The sequence below is a fragment of the Heterocephalus glaber genome, unplaced genomic scaffold (genome assembly GCF_053883595.1).
Source record: "Heterocephalus glaber isolate CG9 unplaced genomic scaffold, H.glaber_assembly_v1.0 deba00001673, whole genome shotgun sequence".
Lineage (NCBI taxonomy): Eukaryota > Metazoa > Chordata > Mammalia > Rodentia > Bathyergidae > Heterocephalus > Heterocephalus glaber.
In genome coordinates, this window is record NW_028258410.1 from 950,360 (window position 1) to 969,673 (window position 19,314).

General features: G+C 38.5%; 2 pseudogenes; one reads left to right on the plus strand and one right to left on the minus strand.

Annotated features, from left to right (window-relative positions):
- LOC101715132 (elongation factor 1-alpha 1 pseudogene) lies at positions 1-554 on the minus strand (annotated as a pseudogene).
- Positions 555-16,503: 15,949 nt separating this feature from the next.
- LOC101715487 (tyrosine-protein phosphatase non-receptor type 12 pseudogene) lies at positions 16,504-18,876 on the plus strand (annotated as a pseudogene).
- Positions 18,877-19,314: the final 438 nt, after the last annotated feature.

Sequence of the window (19,314 nt, forward strand, 5' to 3'; positions counted from 1 at the left end):
TCATTTAGCCCCCTGAGCTTTCTGGGCAGGCTTAGTGACCTTGCCAGTTCCAGAAGCCTTCTTGTCCACTCCTTTGATGACACCCAAAGTAATTGTCTGTCTCATATTGCAAAGAGTAAAGTGACCCAGAGGTGGATAGTCAGAGAAGCTCTTGACACACTTGCCTGGAACCATGTCAATGATGGCAACATCAACATATTTCAAGAATTTGGGGCCATCTTCTAGCTTCTTACCAGACCACCAATCTTTTTTTTTCAGCTTGGCAAATTTGCAAGAAATGTGAGCTGTATGGCAATCCAGTACAGGATAAACACATGAGCAGTGAAACCAGCTGCTTCCATTGGTGGGTCATTTTTGCTGTCACCAGCAACATTGCCAGGATGAACATCTTTGACAGATATGTTCTTGATGTTGAAGCCCACAGTGTCAACAGGAAGAGCTTCACTCAAAGCCTCATAGTGCATTTCAACAGACTTTACTTCAGTTGTGACATTGACTGGTGTGAAGGTGACCTCCATGCCAGGTTTGAGAACACCAGTCTCCACTCTACCCATATTCATAGGCTATTTCTCATCTCCAGTTATTTTTTTAAAAGGTATAGTTTTATGTGTACTTTATTTCATTTATGTGTACTTTATGGTGCAGGAAATATATTGAGTCAGTTTTTCTTGTATCAGTTTTTGCTGACAATATATGACTTTGTAGACAACATTCAAGTCAAAGAAATTCTTCAATTTTAATTAAATTAGAGCTAAATCACTTTCTTCATTATATAGTGAGGAAAGCATTTATATTGTTATTACATGAGCATAATAGGATCTAGTGGGCTATTGATCTGTTGGAGGCTTTCAGAGTACCCAGGGCAACAAATGGACACTGGACATCCAAGGATCCAGGAGGCAGGCCTAGGAATTGAACCAATGGGGATATGGTCTAAGGCTGTGCAAAAATGATGCAGACATCATGTTTTCCCCTCACCCTGGGTCCCAAGAGCAGAGGAGATGAGGGCAGCTGTGGTCCTGGCTCCCCAAGGGAAAAACTGGCAGAGGACAGAGGCTACCATGGAAGATACAGCTCAACTCCAAACTGCTGGAAATGGCCTCTCCCACCTGGACAGAGGCTGAGAGGCAGACACAGGGAAAGACAATGTGATTTTCATGTTCTTCCTTCTATTAAGCCCTGTCCCACAGTGGAATTCTAAAGATAATACTGGCCTCCAGTCCTGATGCCCCCACAAGGAGGCAGAATCATTGATTGTGTTTGTGTGTGTGTGTCTATTTGTGCTTGTGTATGTTTGCATAATTGTATAAGAATTAAGGCTACTATTTTTGTTGTTACCTTGTTTTGTTAGTTTCTCTCATAGCTGGAGTGTTTCATGTGTTTTTCTGTTATTCTATCAGATGCACATATTTGGTAGTTTATTAATTGGGATTAAACTTCCTATAATTTTTCTCACTTTCCAATTGTATTCTCTTCCCTTCTCTTTTTCATTCCTTCTCTTCTCATACTCTCTTGCAAGGATACAGGTCTGTAGTCATAGAATGAATAGAAGTATTGTAGCAAATATAACTCACAGTGTTGTAGTTCTACATGGTATAATAGACTCAGGCCTAGAAGAATGGAGCACATAACCTGGAAGGTGTAGCCAGGTTTATTTCCCTTTCTGACTGATCAGGGACTCTTCCACAAAGCAATCAGTCCTGTCTGAACATTGTTTATATAGATTTGGTAAAAGAAGTTTGAGGATACACTGGCAAGACCCTTAACATTAGTTCATTAGTTAAGGTAGATACATTCAGCTTTGACAATAGGGTAGAAATGTACACTAGGATTCACTTTATTTATATATGGTGGGAATCAGGGGTCAGAGAAACTCTACTGAGAACAAAGGACAATGGAGGAAAACTTGTCTGGGCAAGTCTGAGTGAGACCTGGACATGTTCTAGGTGAGGGAGGGGTAGGAATTAGGAAGAGCCTTATGTTGCTACCTGGTTAGTTGCAGCACAGGCTTCTTTTGGTCAGAAATCATTTCCATGTTCATCCCCTCCCCTTTTTGGATTACATTTGAATCTTCAACTTGTTTGGTGGCTTATGTTTTTACATGTGTAAGTGTCAGCATTGGACCTTGAAGTTACCATCAGTTGGTATTATTATTTGATCTTAATGGAGTTAAGGTGTTGAGAAATAAAGCATATGAACCAATTCATAAAGCATGGACCAATTACTAATAACATGAGAATACCAAAGAGAGGTCTTAATAAAGCATCTATCCATGTCTTCCAGTCGCTGAGGACACTTTACCACTTGTCAGGGTTTTCCAGAGCCAATCTAAACAAGATAGGATAGCAAATACCAGCATAAAAGCCCAAGATTATGGCTAAGAAGAAATATCTTTGGAAAGTCCTCTGAAGTAACAGTTATTAAGCCTATGCCAAGAATAAAGGCAGTCACTATGAGGTAGGCAAGAATAATGATGTCAGGGAAAGAACAAGTCTGGAAAGCCTGGCAGTGGTTCATTGGTTGAGGTCCTCAGGCTTCAGCTGTGCATCAGCCTGTCAGCATCCAGAGTGACAGGAGCAGGGCTTTGAGTGTGTTGTCTCCTCAGGGTGATCTTTAAGAGATTTCTCTTGTTGGTGTGGGCCTCCCTGGAGTTGTCATGATGGGTCTTCTTGTTTTGAGCTTAATGAATACACAGCTCTGAAACCTAAACAGCTGTGGACATGGTTCTGGTTATCTGGATGGGTGGTCCACAGTTAGTATCTTCTGAGGGACCTTTGGGAATCTACCAGAGAGTAGCCCTGGCCATCACCCCTCAGTCATCACCTCACTTTCCACTAGTTCCACGCAATTATAGATTTGTCTCTGAACAGAACCCAATTACCTATCTGGTCAAGGTTCCACCCTCCATTAGCTTCAATGTGAGGGGTATTTATCACAGGGCAACTGGAGAAACCTGTCCTCTGCTTTGAGAGTGGCAGCTGCCATAAAGGCAATTATTAGCTGGCAGAGTAACAACTCTTTAGCATTTTATATGGGGCATATAACAGCTTGAACTGTCTTTATCTGAGTTGATTTTATATGACACCCATTTTGCAACATTTTTAAGTAATTAAATCCAACATATACAAAATGCAACATAAACAAAAAAGGAATAAAATGTAATTTTAAGAAAGGATAATGCATCATAAAAGAAACAAGAAACTTGCAAACATTTAAAACATAAAGCTTACAATTAAGACATTGTTGAAACAAAAACCTGTAACAATGGCCAGAAAGTATGGAGCAAAAATTCAGATCTATGAAACAAATATCCAGAGCCTGTGAAACAAAATTTATGATCTATGAAACAAAAGACCAAAGTTAGAACCTATGAAAGCAATCTTACCTCCATCCAGTAATCTCAGTGGGGGCTCCAAAATGACATAGGGACAAGAGATGTAAATTCATAAACCTATTAGATATCTGAAAACATGAGTTTGTGTGTTCTAAAAATGAAGAATGAATTCTTGGAACAATGGGGGTTAAGAGTAGGAAAGTTTATTGAGAGAAATAAAGCTTCTATCTAAGAGAGACAAAAGGGGGACCAGAAAGTGGTTTGACCACCCACTCCACTTTTCAAAGATGTTTCATACACCAAAGCCTTGTAGTGAGGTGGAGACAAAGTGGGACAAAAGTATAAGACCACATGGAAATTTACAAGGTGGGCATCAGATGTGACAAAACTATGACCAATCAATAAAATGACAAGTACAGCCACCCAGATAATACTGAATGGGAAAAAAATCACATACAAGGAATTTCCCATTTAGAATATCAAACACTGCTATCTTTTTGTAGTGTAAATAGTACCTCTTTTGCTTCTTTATAATGCTAACCAGTGAATATGCCTTAATTGCTTTCCATGTTGGCTCTCCACTGTGTTGGCTCCTTGAGGGCTGGCTCCTTGAGGTTGGCCCTATCTTACTGCCTACAAGATAATATAATTAACTTACCTATCTAAAAGATTTCCCCCTCTGAAGATGTACCCCTAACTTCCTTGAGGGGGAAAGGGGTGAAATCCATTCTGGCTGTTTCCAGCTGAAGGGGGTAGAAGGTGTGATAGGCAGTCAGAAATATTCTACAGAGGGTCTATCTAAAGGCCCTCAATAGGTGCCAGGGATTGTCATCTTGGGTAGCTGTAAGACAGGAAGAACAAAGTAAGAGCCTTCCATGAAGAGGATAAGGAGAAGGTCCAGGGGAGTTTAGAATCTAACATAGAAGTCCTATTGTAGATTAGCAGTTATGAACTTATTACCAGGTGAATCTGGTGGATCCCTATAAAAGTAGCCTAGCACATTTGTCTTTGTTTCCATTTGCATGACCATTTGGAGTTTGACAGCCTCTAAGCAAGAATAAACAAAATTTTAAAGAAATTAGTAAATGGATAATCTAAGCATGACCACTAAAACAGAAGGGCAGGTTGGGAATGCATCACACTTAGAAAATGTAATAGTGATTATAATATGTTAGCTCTTAGACTCTTTAATTGATGGAGGTTATCTATTTGTCTGATATTTTGTCATAAGTCTCCAGTGTTAGCTGTAAGATAGAGACAATTTGAAGGACAAATTTAGCTAAGAAATTTAAAACTCGAGTTAAGCTTTTACAGATTTTAACATAGTTTTTCCCAATGATCCATAACCATGGTCAGCTGCCTGTGTAGCTGGAAACAGCCAGAAGGGGTCAGCAATTGGAGCCCCTTTTTACATCTAGCTTTATTACTATAGCATTATTTTATACCTCTTTTGGTTATTCTTTTCCACTGTGTGTTTAAGACTAAGTTAATGTGAGACCTGTGTCAATCAAGATCAACTTCTTGCTATCTGTCAAGGTCAGTTAAGTCCCCTCAGGCATTATTTTGAAACCATGAATAGACCCTCTCAGCTCCTGTCAGTGTCAGCTGTCAGGATGTACCAAGGGCGTGCTTGACTATGGTGCTTTCAGTGAAAGTATGGGAGACTTTTCCCTCATTGTGACTCTCCTTTGGCACATGGTACTTTTCTCCTTTGGTGCCCAGAAATCTCCCTGTTCAGGAGGTTGAGTGACTGACCAAAATGTAGGATAGTGTAGGAAAGGTTAGCCTGTGTCCTGGGTTATTGTTGATCTTGAGGGGCCAGGGCAAAAATATTGGCTGTCCTTCTAGCCCAGTTACCTTTTTAGTTTTGGTCTCCAAACTTTAGTTGTTGACCCCTCAGAAGAGTAGGTCAGTATTATAATATTGTTTGGTCATTAATCACTTTTGAAATATAAAGTATAGTTAGAGCACTGTGATTTTTACCAACTATGGAGGTTTTAGTAGTTGAATCCCTATAGAATGCTAACAGACAACAGTTATACATTATGTATAAAAATTTAATGTCAAGAGCCACGCATAGTATTTTAGCATTGATGACATTATCTTTGTAACACACTCAAATATTCAAGACTTATATTTGATTACACGATGTAAAATATCACATAAAAAACCCTTGTTTGTTATCCTTTAATAGGATGCCATCTAAAGAGAACATACATATCAGACTATAAATATACCTTAGAAGTTTATAATGTCTGGCCCTTAATTTTAGTGTGTGACATTGTTTGGACTGATTGGCATCAGATCACCCCTAAGTGTGGTGACACATATCCATTGCATAAGTTCTTAAGAAATACTATTATTTGATTGTTATCTCATGGTTTTTTGATATGAACATCTTACCCCAAGTAGCTGAAGCACAAGAGAAAGCAGATGCCTGAGTCAAAAACTGAAAACCATAAACAAAATCTTAGAAGACATGTACAAAACAAAAGGCATGAATATTTAGTAGACCATGAAATAACAATGAGTATCAGTCACCTGAAACCCTTTGTTCCTTAACTGTGTTTTATATAAGAACATTTAAAATAAAACTTTATTGTTTTCCCACAGAAAACTTTGCCATTTGACCATGACCAATGTATGCATATAACAATAATAATATGTTTAGCAATGTATTTCCCACAATTGTATGGAGATTATTAGGGTCACCTTTGGGAATAAAGGCTACAATAAATTTTTTGTCAGGCAGGGGTTCCTTTATTGTCCAAGGGGAGCCCTGTCTAGTAGGTTTTCTTACCCTAAAAGTCTTTATTTATCTCAAGAAATTATTGGATGACCTATGAGATCCAGATCACAACAACACATTATTTTTGACCAATGAAAGATTCCTGAGTTATTATATATAGACAACAATATGTACTGTATTTTCAAAACCATTTGAAATTAAATGGATCATCAGGCAACCTGCAGGAAGCATATTTTTACTTTTATCTATAAGCCCACTTCAGTTACAGGCAAACATCTTTAAAAAATCCAAAATACCAAAAGAAAAAGTTGTTGTGCTCAAACAAAATAGTTGTACATGTTGTAAAAAATTGAACAGACATGGGCTGGGGATTTAGCTCAGTGGTTCCGCTGCTTGCCTCGCAAGCATAAGGACCCAAGTTTGATCCCCAGTACCAAAAAAAAAAAAAAAAAAAAATCGAACAGACAGACATGTACATAAAACAACTTGTTTATAAACCAGAGTGCACTCAGATGTATTCAGCCAAGTTGAATTATCATAACACTTTTATTATTTGTAGGCTTGTAACTATAAATAAGACTAGTGAGAACTTTGTAGTTGAATGAAGGGAGATCTCTTGTAATAAGAATCAAAAGGAATAAAAACCTTTTATACCTGTGAATGAAAAAATGTTTTTAAGATGGGCCCTGAGCTGACAGCTTACTTGACTGGATTGCCCAACTATACAGGCATTTGATTTTATTGTTGCTTCAATAGTCACAATAGTTTGGCAGCCACATTTGAGTGTTCCCTCTAAAGGCACAGACTGTTAGAGGTCATTGTAACTATCTCTAGGGGGCTCCACTCAGGCCAGGTTCAGGCACAGAAAAAGACTAGGTGACAGTCTTTGGAGCTAGATATGAACACTGTAGCCTGAGATTGCCTTGCACCCATTCTAGCTAGCTCCCTAGGTGTGTGTGGTGTTCTCTTGAATGGTATTGAGATGGACAAAAGGTGCAAGAACTTCCAGAGGAAAATTCATTCAGGCATTAATCTGGCTGTGTGCCTTGTAGCAACTTTAGGACCATCCAGACTAAGGAGGAATGTCACTTAAGGTCTCTCTTCATAGATGAGTATTTTAAGATGTCTCTTTGTAGATGAGTCTACAGAATCTCAGATTTGTCTTTCCATACAAATACATTCACTCACACTTTCACAGGACAAGCTTTCAGAGGTTAAACATTTCAATCCTCCTTCCCCAGGGACTTAATCTTCCCAGGGACTTAATCTTCCCAGGGATGCAGGCAGAAGCTGGAAATAATTAAATTAAGTTGAAGTAACAAACAAAACAACCCAGGAGTCAAGACTGAAATTTAGAGGATACGTATTTAGAAGCTAAACGTGCCAACCCTCTTTCCCCAGGGACTTTGTCTTTGCAGGCTGCCAGCCAGAGGCTGGAAATAATTAAACTAGTTTGAATTAACAAACAAAACAACCCAGGAGGCAAGACTGAAGTTTATAAAAAAGACAAGTGAAAATCTTGTTCTCATTCCAAAACAAAGGAAGACCTTATACTCCCAGAGGGTTGTCCGGGACCTCCTTCTGCCCAAATGGGTCAGAATCAAACCAATAACAAACAACTGGGGTACCCCCAGAGGATTTACCTTATCTAAAGACTATCTGGGATTAAATTAGACCCGCTTCCACTTTCCTTCTGGTTCTGGGGAAACTCCAAGTAGTAGAGAGAGCAGTCCATCCCCCATCCACCTTGGGGACTCACAGAAATCTCTGAGCCAGTGCCTTCCCATCAGGTGCCAGGTCAAATCTTTGATACTCCTGAGAAGGCTTCCACCACAATTTTAAACTTATCAGCACAGTCAATCTTCCCAGCCAACAAACCAAGATATATAGGAGGTATAACAGAGTCAGACCAGAGGTATAACAGTCAGACCAAGAAGAATTGAGCACACATCCTCAAAATTGGAGGCTGGTTTATTTCACTAGCCAACTGATTGGGACTTCTCTAACAAGAGATCAGTCCCATCTGGGTGGAGAACAGGAGTTACATAGAATTGGGAAAAGAGGGGTGAAGATACAGAAAGATACTCAATATTAGTTCATTGGTTGAGGTAGATACATTCAGCTTATATAATTGGATAGAAAGGTATATTAGGATTCACCTTATTTACAATATGTTGAGAAGCAGGGGTAACAGAAACTCTACTGAGAACAGAACAATGGAGGAAAAATGTCTGGGCAAGTCTGAGTGAGACACAGACATATTTTAGGTGTGTGAGGTTGTCAGAGCTAGGAGGAGCATTTCATTTGCTACCTGATTACCTACAGCACAAGATTTTTCTGGTCAGAAAACATTTCCCTGTTCAGTTTAAATGTAGGTTTTTACAACTTATGTGCAAATGAAACCTCTCTTATCCATTGCTATTACTTCAGAATCTTTGCTATGTATAACACCACATTTACCAGTCCACTACCAACTAATGAATGTTTTCTGTTTTTTTTGTTTCGTTTTGTTTTTTTGTTTTTGCTAAGAGATAACATGCAATGTGGGAAAAAACATTTTAGTAGCTGTTGCTCAGACAAAGGACTACTGTCTAGAATATATAAAGAACTTAAAAAAATCAGACCCCCCCAAATTTAAAGAGCCAATTAAAAAATGGGCATCTGAAATGAACAGACATTTCTCAGACAAAGAAGTAAAAGCAGCAAATAAACATACTAAAAAATGTTAAACATCACTGGTCATTTGAGAGATGCAGATGAAAACAACACTGACATTCCACCTCATCCCAGAAAGAATGGCTGCTATCAAGAAATCAACCAATAACAAATGCTGGCAGGGTTGTGGGGAGAAAGGAACCCTTCTCCACTGCTGGTGGGAGTGTAGACTGGTGCAACCACTGTGGAAATCAGTATGGAGAGACCTCAAAGTACTAGGGCTGAAAGTCCCATTTGATCCAGCTATTCCCCTGCTGGGTATCTACCCAAAAGAATTAAAAGAGTCATACCACAGTGATATATGTGCACTTATGTTTATAGTGGCACAGTTTGTAATAGTTAAAGCTTGGAAACAGCCTAAGTGCCCATCAACTGGAAACTGGATAAAAAAGATGTAGCTTTTTAAAAATATATAATATGGAGTACTACTCAGCCATAAAGAATGAGAAACTAGACATTTTAGCTTAATAGATGCATATTAAGGCCATACTCTTAAGTCAAATAAATAGGACATGTGGGCAAATACTGAATAGTTTCTATAGTGTGAGAAACTGATAGTGTAAGTAAGGATTAAAATGAATAATTGATAATTTGAAATAGGAAGAAAAGGTCCAAAGGGGTATGGGAAGTGGGAGGGTAATGCAAAAGTAAAGAAGAGAAAGGAAAAAATTATGAGAAAAGAAAAAAGGAAAAGAAGGTCTTTGTAAATAGGGAAGTATGGAGGGAGTGAAGGGAGGACAGGGAATGGGGAAAAAACAAGAACCAAGATACATCATGTACAGGTACAAGTGTCCAATGATAAATGTAAATGTATTGTATACCTAAAATGTACCAATAAAGAATATAAGAAAAAAAAAAAAGAAAATGTAATGGTTCCTCAACTCAGCCATTTTCTAACTGATCCTTTCCAATCTATACTTATGCTGCTACATTTCTTGTTTGTTCATGCCTTCTTTTACACCTTCTTTCATGTTCTCTCCATCCTTCCTTCCTCTCTATCTCCCTGTTGTCTCTGTTACTTGCTCTCCTCCTTCCTCCCTCCAACCCTGTCTCCTTCCTTCCTTTCTTCCTTTTCCTTATATTTTTGAGACTGTGTTTCATTAACTCATGCCAAAAAGTGTAAACCCTACCATGTCCCAATTAATGCAATGACATCAAATCCAGGAGAAATTACTTCTGCAAATTATTTTGAACACATTATTATTCTGTCTTATTTCTGTCATTGAGGTTATGATCTTCAATACTCAGGTGAAAATATCAGAAAATTCCTACATTTCTTTATATGAAGTAATATTAAAAGCAGGAAATCTGTTGCTGGGCAATTTATCTTTTAATTATGACATCACTCTATAAAGCTATGTGGAATTAAGTCAAATATTCAAAACTTAAGTATATGCTTTGCTTATCTGGGATACAATGAAATAATACAAAAATTTCATGGAAATATAACCACAGAAAGTATAGGAATTCATGAAATTGTCCAGTAGCTAATAAGCTGCATAGAAAAGCACAATATTACCATTGAAAGGTAGGAAAATTTCCCCATTGTCTTAGGATTTGTGGCTAACTGGGATGATGTTAACACAAAGACAATTTAAATATGGTGAGTATGGAAATTTATTCCATAAAGTTTTATACACGAATAGGCTAGAAAATGGCAAGGCTAATGCCAGCACCCTCACAATTCATTTCAAAGTATTTTTAATTGGTGCACATAAATATTTATCATTATATAAATGTTCTCATTAAGGCCTTTCCCCCCCAGCCCATCCCACTGACTTCCTCCCTCCTCCTTTCTGATCCTAGATTAGCAAAAAGTTGGAAAGTTTCTCAAACAAATTATAAATTATATATTGCCACATGATTTTTTTCTTCAGATAATGACATTACTGATGATTATTCTGTCTTCATAAAGCAGTGGTAAGAATTCAACCTCACAGAAATGTTCTGCAGCAAGACACTAACCTTAACCTTCAAGAAACACAATGAAATATTTCAGCTTTACTATTATGTTTTAATTTCTTCTTATTCTTCTCAAGACAACATCGCACATTACTATATATAACAAAGCAGGTATTTTCCTACTAATCATTGCCAAATATATGATAGTATCCAGCCTAGTTATTTCTTTCTGCTTATTTTTCTTTTTTACATTAAAAAATCAAGCACACTAACATGATAAAATATATTGCATGAATGTATCCTGTAGAACAAGCCAGACATAGAGAGAGACAAACCAGAATGTATGTCCTACCCCATTCCTATGGGGCCTGAGGATGTCTGTTTATCTTCTCAGGCCTGTTAGTGAAGACTGGAGTCCTGCCCAATGCATGAGACATGGGCAGTTCCTTAGTAATAGGCTAACATAACTGGTCCTGGCAGAATATATTGAGACACAAAATTAGGATAAAATATTCAATGCATTGTGTATTATAATAATTATGCAAGCTCAAAAGTACATGTCCAACAAGTTTTTTCATAAAAAAGGGAAAAGACAGAAGAATATTACTATTACATAAACAAATTGTAACTAGTCTAGAATTCCTATATTTTTTCTTAGAATTTTAATTCTTTATATTTTTTCCTAATGAATATATATTACATCTGTTGCCAAGTCAGTCATTTAAGTATAAAAAAATTTCCAGGTGAAAAATTTGATAGTTTGATCTTTCATAATGCCAATTGTAAAGATATTATGACTCAGAAAATTTCTTCTCTAACTTTCTAGTCAAAAAAATCCTGATTAATCAGTCAAATGTAAACATTATTCTTGGCAAGTTTATGTAACTATGTTTCAATTTAAAAAGTAAATGAATAATGTGCAGCAGAAACTTGGAGCATCACATGGGAAGATGAAATGTTCATGCTGTAAATGTGGGACTTCTAAGGGAAAAGGCAAAAAACAGTGGTCATTAAATACTTGAACTTTTCTCCTTGGAATAAGGCCAAGAAATCTTTCAGGGAAATTGCTCCCTAAGGGTGACCAAATGCTGCAGAGTTCTGAAAGTGCAGTATATGAGGCTGACTGGGAAGAGAGGCACACATTGGTCTTTTTCTATTCACAGGTCTCCCTCTGACTCTTTTCTGAGGAAACTTCAGGGTGACCTTTCCATTTGAACAAGACTTGAACAAAATTTCTAGGGCAATACAGTTTTCCTCAGGAAATAAAATGAATTCAGGAAAACATGAAGATAAATTACCCCTAGGAAAACAGTGATTACAACAATGTTCAGTTCACTATATGGTTCCCTATTTTATTTCTGAGAATATTTTGTTCTTGACAAATGTCTAAACAGACAACATTGGAAAAGAGTTTGTTCCACAACTTTGGTGCACAGTAAGTATCGTTTTGAGAATAGGAGGGGATTATACTAGATAAAATAAAGGGGAATTTATCAAAAATCTTGTACACAAATATCCTTTGGGCCACCTGATCAGCAACGTTAAGATGTGCAGAAAAAGGAATATAGAATTGGTGAAATCAAATTATACAAACAATGTACATATTCTGAAAATACAATTTTTTGAGGAAAATTGATTTTGAATGCACAAATAAAAAAATACTTTGTCCAGAGCTGAAGGTCCATACTCACTTTGGTTCCCTCATAGAAGGAGGAGAAAAGTCATTTTGGTGGAAAGCAAAGGGTTTAATTACTCTACAGGAGAGACATGAGCCTCTCCTCCCCACAAATCTCTGTCTCCCTGTGTTAATTTCTGCCAGGGCTTTTATGTCCAGGTGTCTCCAAGCTCCCTGTTTTTCATTTCAAGTTAAAGCAGACCATGACTTCCTGGTGTGGTATTTGAATTTTCTTTTCAGGCAGTCACGGTGTTATTCAGACTGAGCATAGGTTCTGTGTGCAGTCATAAGAGTGGAGGTGAGGAAGAGTATTCCTGCTCTCAGCCTGAAGAAGCTAGAAAAGCCTATTATTAAATATCCAAAAGTTATAAAGATTACTGTTTTCTCTGTTACTGTATCTTCAGGAATTTAATATTCATGTAAAACACCTAATTACCCAGACAAAAATTACTTTAATTAGTATAATGAGTCATTTCCAAAAAAAGGACAGTGAATAATACAAAAAATTTTTTTTTAGCATGTTCAACTATATATCCTCATTCAGGATTGGTAAAACAAGTTCTGACCAGGAACACAGTATTGTAAGTCCATTCTCTGAAGTCAAAATATCTAGGTAGAATGATTGGCAACATGTAACTGCTCTTTTTTACATAAGTAACTTCTGTCCCCTTTTTTGGAAGTAAAGTATGTGGCTAAGAGTCCTTACGATTTACCTGAGAATTGAATGTGTTAATAAAAGAATGAGTGAGAAGTAGTATCAGTTTCATGATAGAAAAAGGATGTAACCTTTTAATATACTAGAAGCAATTATCATTTTATGCCCATTTCTGTACATTGTGATTGTATTTTTTCACTTTTTCACAAGGATTTTCATCAGTTTCTAGGAACACAATGAAAACTACTGAGCTATTCACTTAAACAAAAATATTTTTGGAGATAAGGTAATTTTTAAGATTTATTATTCAACAGATCAGTGCACCAAAACAACATGGGTAGATGGAACTCCACTAGTGTGCCTGGCTTCATCCTCATGGGGCTGATAGACTCTGCAGAGACACAGCTGGTCCTCTCCATGCTCTTTGTCCTGATTTACCTGATCACTGTGCTTGGGAACATGAGGATGATACTGATCATTCACCTGAATCCTCAACTTCACACCCCCATGTACTTTTTTCTCACTCACCTGTCATTTCTATACCTCAGCTACTCAAGTGTCATCACTCCTAAAACCTTATACAACTTACTGACTTCAAACAAGAGCATCTCCTTCCTGGGCTGCTTCACCCAGATGTACTTTTTTATAGTTTTTGTTGCTGCCAAATATTTCCTTTTCTCCTGGATGGCCTATGATCGCTCTGTAGCTATCTGCTGGTCTCTGCACTATCCAATCATTATGTCCACAAGACTGTGCTGTGCCCTGCTTGCTAGCTCCTATGTTATTGGCTTTGTGGATTCCACTGTGAATGTGCTTTGCATAAACTGACTGCCCTTCTGCAACTCTAATGTCATCCAGTACTTTTTCTGTGACTCTTCCCCAATTCTAGCCCTGTCCTGCATTGACACTTATGATGTTGAAATTATTATATTAATTTGTTCTGGATCTAATTTAGTGCTGTCCCTTATTACCATATCTGCATCCTATGTGTCCATACTCTCCACTATCCTGAAAATTAATTCCACTGCTGGAAAGCAAAAAGCCTTCTCTACCTGTGCTTCCCATCTTGTGGGAGTCACCATATTTTGCAGCACTATAATCTTTACAGATCTAAAACCAAAGACTTCCTACTCCTTAGGAAAGGATAAGGTGGTTTCTGTGTTTTACATGATTGTGATCCCTGTGCTGAATCTTCTCATTTACAGTCTCAGAAACAAAGAAGTGAAAAAGGCTGTTTTCAGAATCATGCAGAAGAGTAGATAATTAAAATACCGCAGATTCTAGGCATTTACAGTTTTCCCCTTGTCTTTTTTTCTTCTAAGAAATTCTTCAGTGTCATTCTAAAAATAAAATTCAATCTTGTTATTGTCCCCTTTTCAGCTGCTCTTTACTTAACAAACATGAATTTGCACAGTTTTAGACATGGATACTTAATAATTCATATTATTATTTGGAGTTATAAATTACATGTTAAATCTAAGATGTAAAAAAATCCGTACTGTGAAGTAAAATTTTTGCGCAAAAAGAGAAAATTTTGTACTACTAAAAATTATATCATTGTAATATTTCTGCATACCCCAAGTCTAGAGACTTTCATAATGAAAAAGTTCTTCATTTTTCATATGTCATTCTGTTCATATTGACTATCAGCTGCAATGTTTGGGGCAATTGATTTTAAGCCAAGATTACTACATTTAGATTCTAGATCTGGTGCTTCTGTATCATTTGACAAACACTAATTCACTGAAACAGTAAGTTTCAGTATGCCCACCTGCATGATATATAATAATTCCATGGCCCTGTCATCAGAAGATAGACATGAAACTTTAGGACAATAAAATAAGTGCTAGCCATTATAACCAGAAGGCTTCCATTCTTATAATATGTTCACATAATAAATGCTACATATTTCTGAATAGTGTACCTTTATATTTTACAAATCTCTTTTATTCAATTTAATTTATAAGCTAACGTACTGCTAAAAAAACTGAGTAGCAGTTTCCATTGAAGGATTAGGTAATATATTGAAATAGACAAATTATAGGAAATTAATATTTCTTAATGTTGAAGACAATTTGGAAAATGAAGATTATATATTAAAGAGAAAGACTGTATCCATTGTTGCCTGTTTTGTGCATGTTTTTCTAAATTGGTCATTATTAATAAAAGCCTATGTATATATTTAACACAATTCCTGTCATTTCCAGTGTAATTTTTGCCACTTTCTTCTTTCTTACCTTGAGTTGCTTAGATCACAGGAGCAGAGGATTTGGGGGCAAAAGCATGAGGACTACTGCTTGCCTTTAGTGCACTGGGAAGTGCTGTGGTCACACTCAGAAAAAAATCAAAACTTGCACTCACCTTGGAAAGAACTGAAATGAGAAAATAAATAATGGGTTGAAAGCACCTAGGAAAGCTCTAAAGGGCATAAAGCAAAAGAATGAGTAGAAAACCCATCTTGATTTAAGAGCCCCAAGGCCAGCACTATATTACCAGCCTGATGCTGTCTGCAAAGGCCTGGAATTGAAAACAAAGCCAGAGAAACTGCAACTGTGCTTTACCTGACATAAAGAGATTTTATAAAAGAAATCAAATTACAAATTTTAGCAAATTGACAACTATCTTTGTTTCAATTTGAGTTCACCTTTAATTGGTGTGCTTTAAACATTTCTTATGCATTGAAAATTCTTGATTTGTAATTGTAAGGTTAACTTATTCTTTTCTGTACTTCCTTGATGAATATAACTTAAGGTTACTACTGTTCTATTGGGAGCCTGTCAAATCTTAAAATGTAATGATCTGAGAACAACAAAAAAAGGGTCACTTTAAAAATTTAACAGCTGAAGTCAAATTTGTTATAGAAGGTTTATAGCAAGGGAGATGGAGAGAAAATACTAACAAGGCTATAAATATGAGATAAACTTTTAATATGAAAAGATGTATGTTTGTCTTGTTAGACGGATAAAGAAAGATATACCAGCATCCCTGGGGAGAGGCGGCCTACGCTGCTGGCGGGAGGTGGGGGAAGGAAGCACCAGGAAGGGGGCAGGGCGAGCAGGGAGCCCTGTTCCCAAGGTGGCAGTGGCGCGGGCGCGCCGGAGAGGGCGGCAGAGGTGGGGAGGAGGATGGAGCTGGCTGGGGATGGGGCTGGCGCTAGCCACAGCGGCGCGCCCCGGGCTGAGGAGGGCGGCGGCCGCTCCTGGCAGTTGTCTTGTTGGGAAGGAGGCACAGGGAGTGGCCGGGCCGGCGGGGTCGGGCCAGGCCTAGAGCTGGGGAAGCCGGAGCAGGGTCTGTGGTGGGCGGGAGGGCTGCCAGGGAGACCTGGGAGGATGGAGCAAGTGGAGATCCTGAGGAGATTCATCCAGAGGGTCCAGGCCATGAAGAGTCCGGACCACAATGGGAAGGACTTCATGGGCCTCATTATAGCTCCAGCTGTCCTTGAACTGACTTTGTAGCCCAGGCAGGCCTCAAACTTGTGCCTCAGCCTCTCAAGTACTAGGGATACAGTGATTAAGAAGATTGTCTACCAACTATAGGACAGAAAAGATATATCCCACAGCCACTGGAGAAAAAGAAGAAAATGTTAAAAAGAACAGATATAAGGAATTACTGCCATTTGATCACAGCAGAGTTAAGTTGACTTTAAAGACTCCTTCTCAAGATTCAGATTATATCAATGCAAATTTTATTAAGGGTGTCTATGGGCCAAAAGCACACGTGGCAACCCAAGGACCTTTAGCAAATACAGTAATAGATTTTTGGAGGATGATACTGATACGGGAGTACAACGTTGTAATTATTGTGATGGCTTGCCGGGAATTTGAGATGGGCAGGAAAAAATGTGAACGCTATTGGCCTTTGTATGGGGAAGACCCTATAACGTTTGCACTGTTTAACATTTCTTGTAAAGATGAACAAGCAAGAACAGACTACTTCATCAGGACACTGTTACTTGAATTTCAAAATGAATCTCATAGGCTGCATCAGTTTCATTATGTGAACTGGCCAGACCATGATGTCCCATCATCATTTGATTCCATCCTGGATATGATAAGCTTAATGAGGAAATACCAAGAGCATGAAGATGTGCCGATTTGTATTCACTGCAGTGCAGGCTGTGGAAGGACAGGCGCCATCTGTGCCATCGATTATACCTGGAACTTACTAAAAGCGGGAAAAATACCAGAGGAATTTAATGTATTTAATTTAATACAAGAAATGAGAACACAGCGACATTCTGCAGTTCAAACAAAGGAGCAATATGAGCTTGTTCATAGAACTATTGCACAACTGTTTGAAAAACAGCTTCAATTGTATGAAATTCATGGAGCCCAGAAAATTACTGATGAAGGGAATGAAATTACCATTGAAAATATGGTCAGCTCCATAGATACCGAAAAGCAAGATTCTCCTCCTCCAAAGCCCCCACAGACTCGCAGTTGTCTTGTGGAAGCAGATGCGAAGGAAGAAATCCTGCAGCCTCCAGAGCCCCACCCGGTGCCGCCCATCCTGATGCCTTCTCCCCTGTCCTCCTTCCCAAGGGTCACCACAGTGTGGCAGGATAATGACAGATACCACCCCAAGCCAGTGTTGCACATGGTTTCCTAGGAGCAACATTCGACAGACCTCAACAGAAACTACAATAAATCAGCAGACCTTCCAGGGAGAAACGAATCACCCATTGAACAGATAGATAAAAAACTGGAATGAAATTTAAGTTTTGAGATTAAGAAGGTCCCTCTCCAAGAGGGACCAAAAAGTTTTGATGAGAGCACACTCTTGAATAGGGGACATGCATTTAAGATAAAATCTGCTTCATCCTGTACAGCTGATGAAATATCTAAGTCCCCTGAGTTAAGTGCAGGGGATGTGAAAGTCGATGACATCTCCCCGAACTCCTGTGTGGACTGCAGCACCCCACAGCTCAGCGCGGGCCCCTGTGTCTCTCCCTGAGGAGCCCAGGCTGAGCGCAGACACACCCCCAAGGCCAGACAGCCTGCCCCTCGACAGGAAGGGACATGCGGCATGGTTGTTCCACGGACCCGAAAATGCCACCCCTGCCCCTGCAGCCTCTGAAGACAGATCCCCAGATAGCCACTGTCCAGCCCTGAAACCTCTGAGCTCAAGCCTCCCCCACCCCCATGCCAGGAGAAGCCTAGGACCATGAGGAGTGGCCCAATGGTTCACCACTGTTCTGGGTCCCCCTGAGTTTCACGAATCCTCTTAATTTGGATGACTCGGATTCAGATGACAGGAACTCTGATGGTGCTGGGACCAAGAACAAATCTAGCATTTCAACAGCAAGTGCCACAGTCTCTGCTGCCACCAGCACTGAGAGCATTTCTGCCAGGAAAGTGGTGCCCATGTCCATTGCTAGACACAATGCAGCAGGAGTGCTGGGTCCCGGTGCTGACAAAGATGTTGATGTTAGTGAAGACTCACCTCCTCCCCTCCCTGAATGAACTCCTGAATCTTTTGTACTGGCAGGTGAACATAATACCTATAGGATCTGAATGGAGTGACCTTCATAGTCAGAAATGGTCTGAACAAAGACAGTCCGAAGGCTTGGTAACCTCTGGAAGTGAAAAATGTGATCATCCAACAGCAGGTCTCCCAGAGACTTGTACAGAATCTCCACTTACTGTAAATGACAAGAAAGATCAGATGACAGAAGGTCCAGCAGAAGCTACAGATACTGCTTTTGGTAATCTCTGTGGAAAACCCAAAGGACCAAGAGACCCACCTTCAGAATGGACATGATTCAGGGAGTTACATCAGTCATACTGGAAAATTCAAGTGCCAGTGAATGTGAGATTTATAGTATTCCATCTTTATGTGGGACTAACAGCAGTGTAGATTGTTACCATAATCTTTTTTTTTCCTGGGACCATCTACCTGCCTTATACTACACCTAGGAAAAAGAATTACTTATGGTTTATTTTGTAATTTCAAATATTATTGCCTTAATATCTCTTAACTGTGTTACATGCTGTTTGTAGACCTGTTAATACAGCAATACTTTTATGATTAAATTGATTTTAAGGACTACTCTTTTGCTGTTTTATCAGGTATGCATTATTTTGTATATGTACAGGGCAAGTAGGTATATAATTTGATAAAGTTGCAGTCATAAAATAATATTAACAGAAGATGTAACAAATTTCTGCATGATCTAAATTTTTGTGTACCTTATTCGTAAATTATTTGCCCTGAAGTTTTAGAAAACAGCTTCTGAATTTTAAAATTGCTGGATTCATCCAGCCAGCATTGCAGGTTATCAGAGA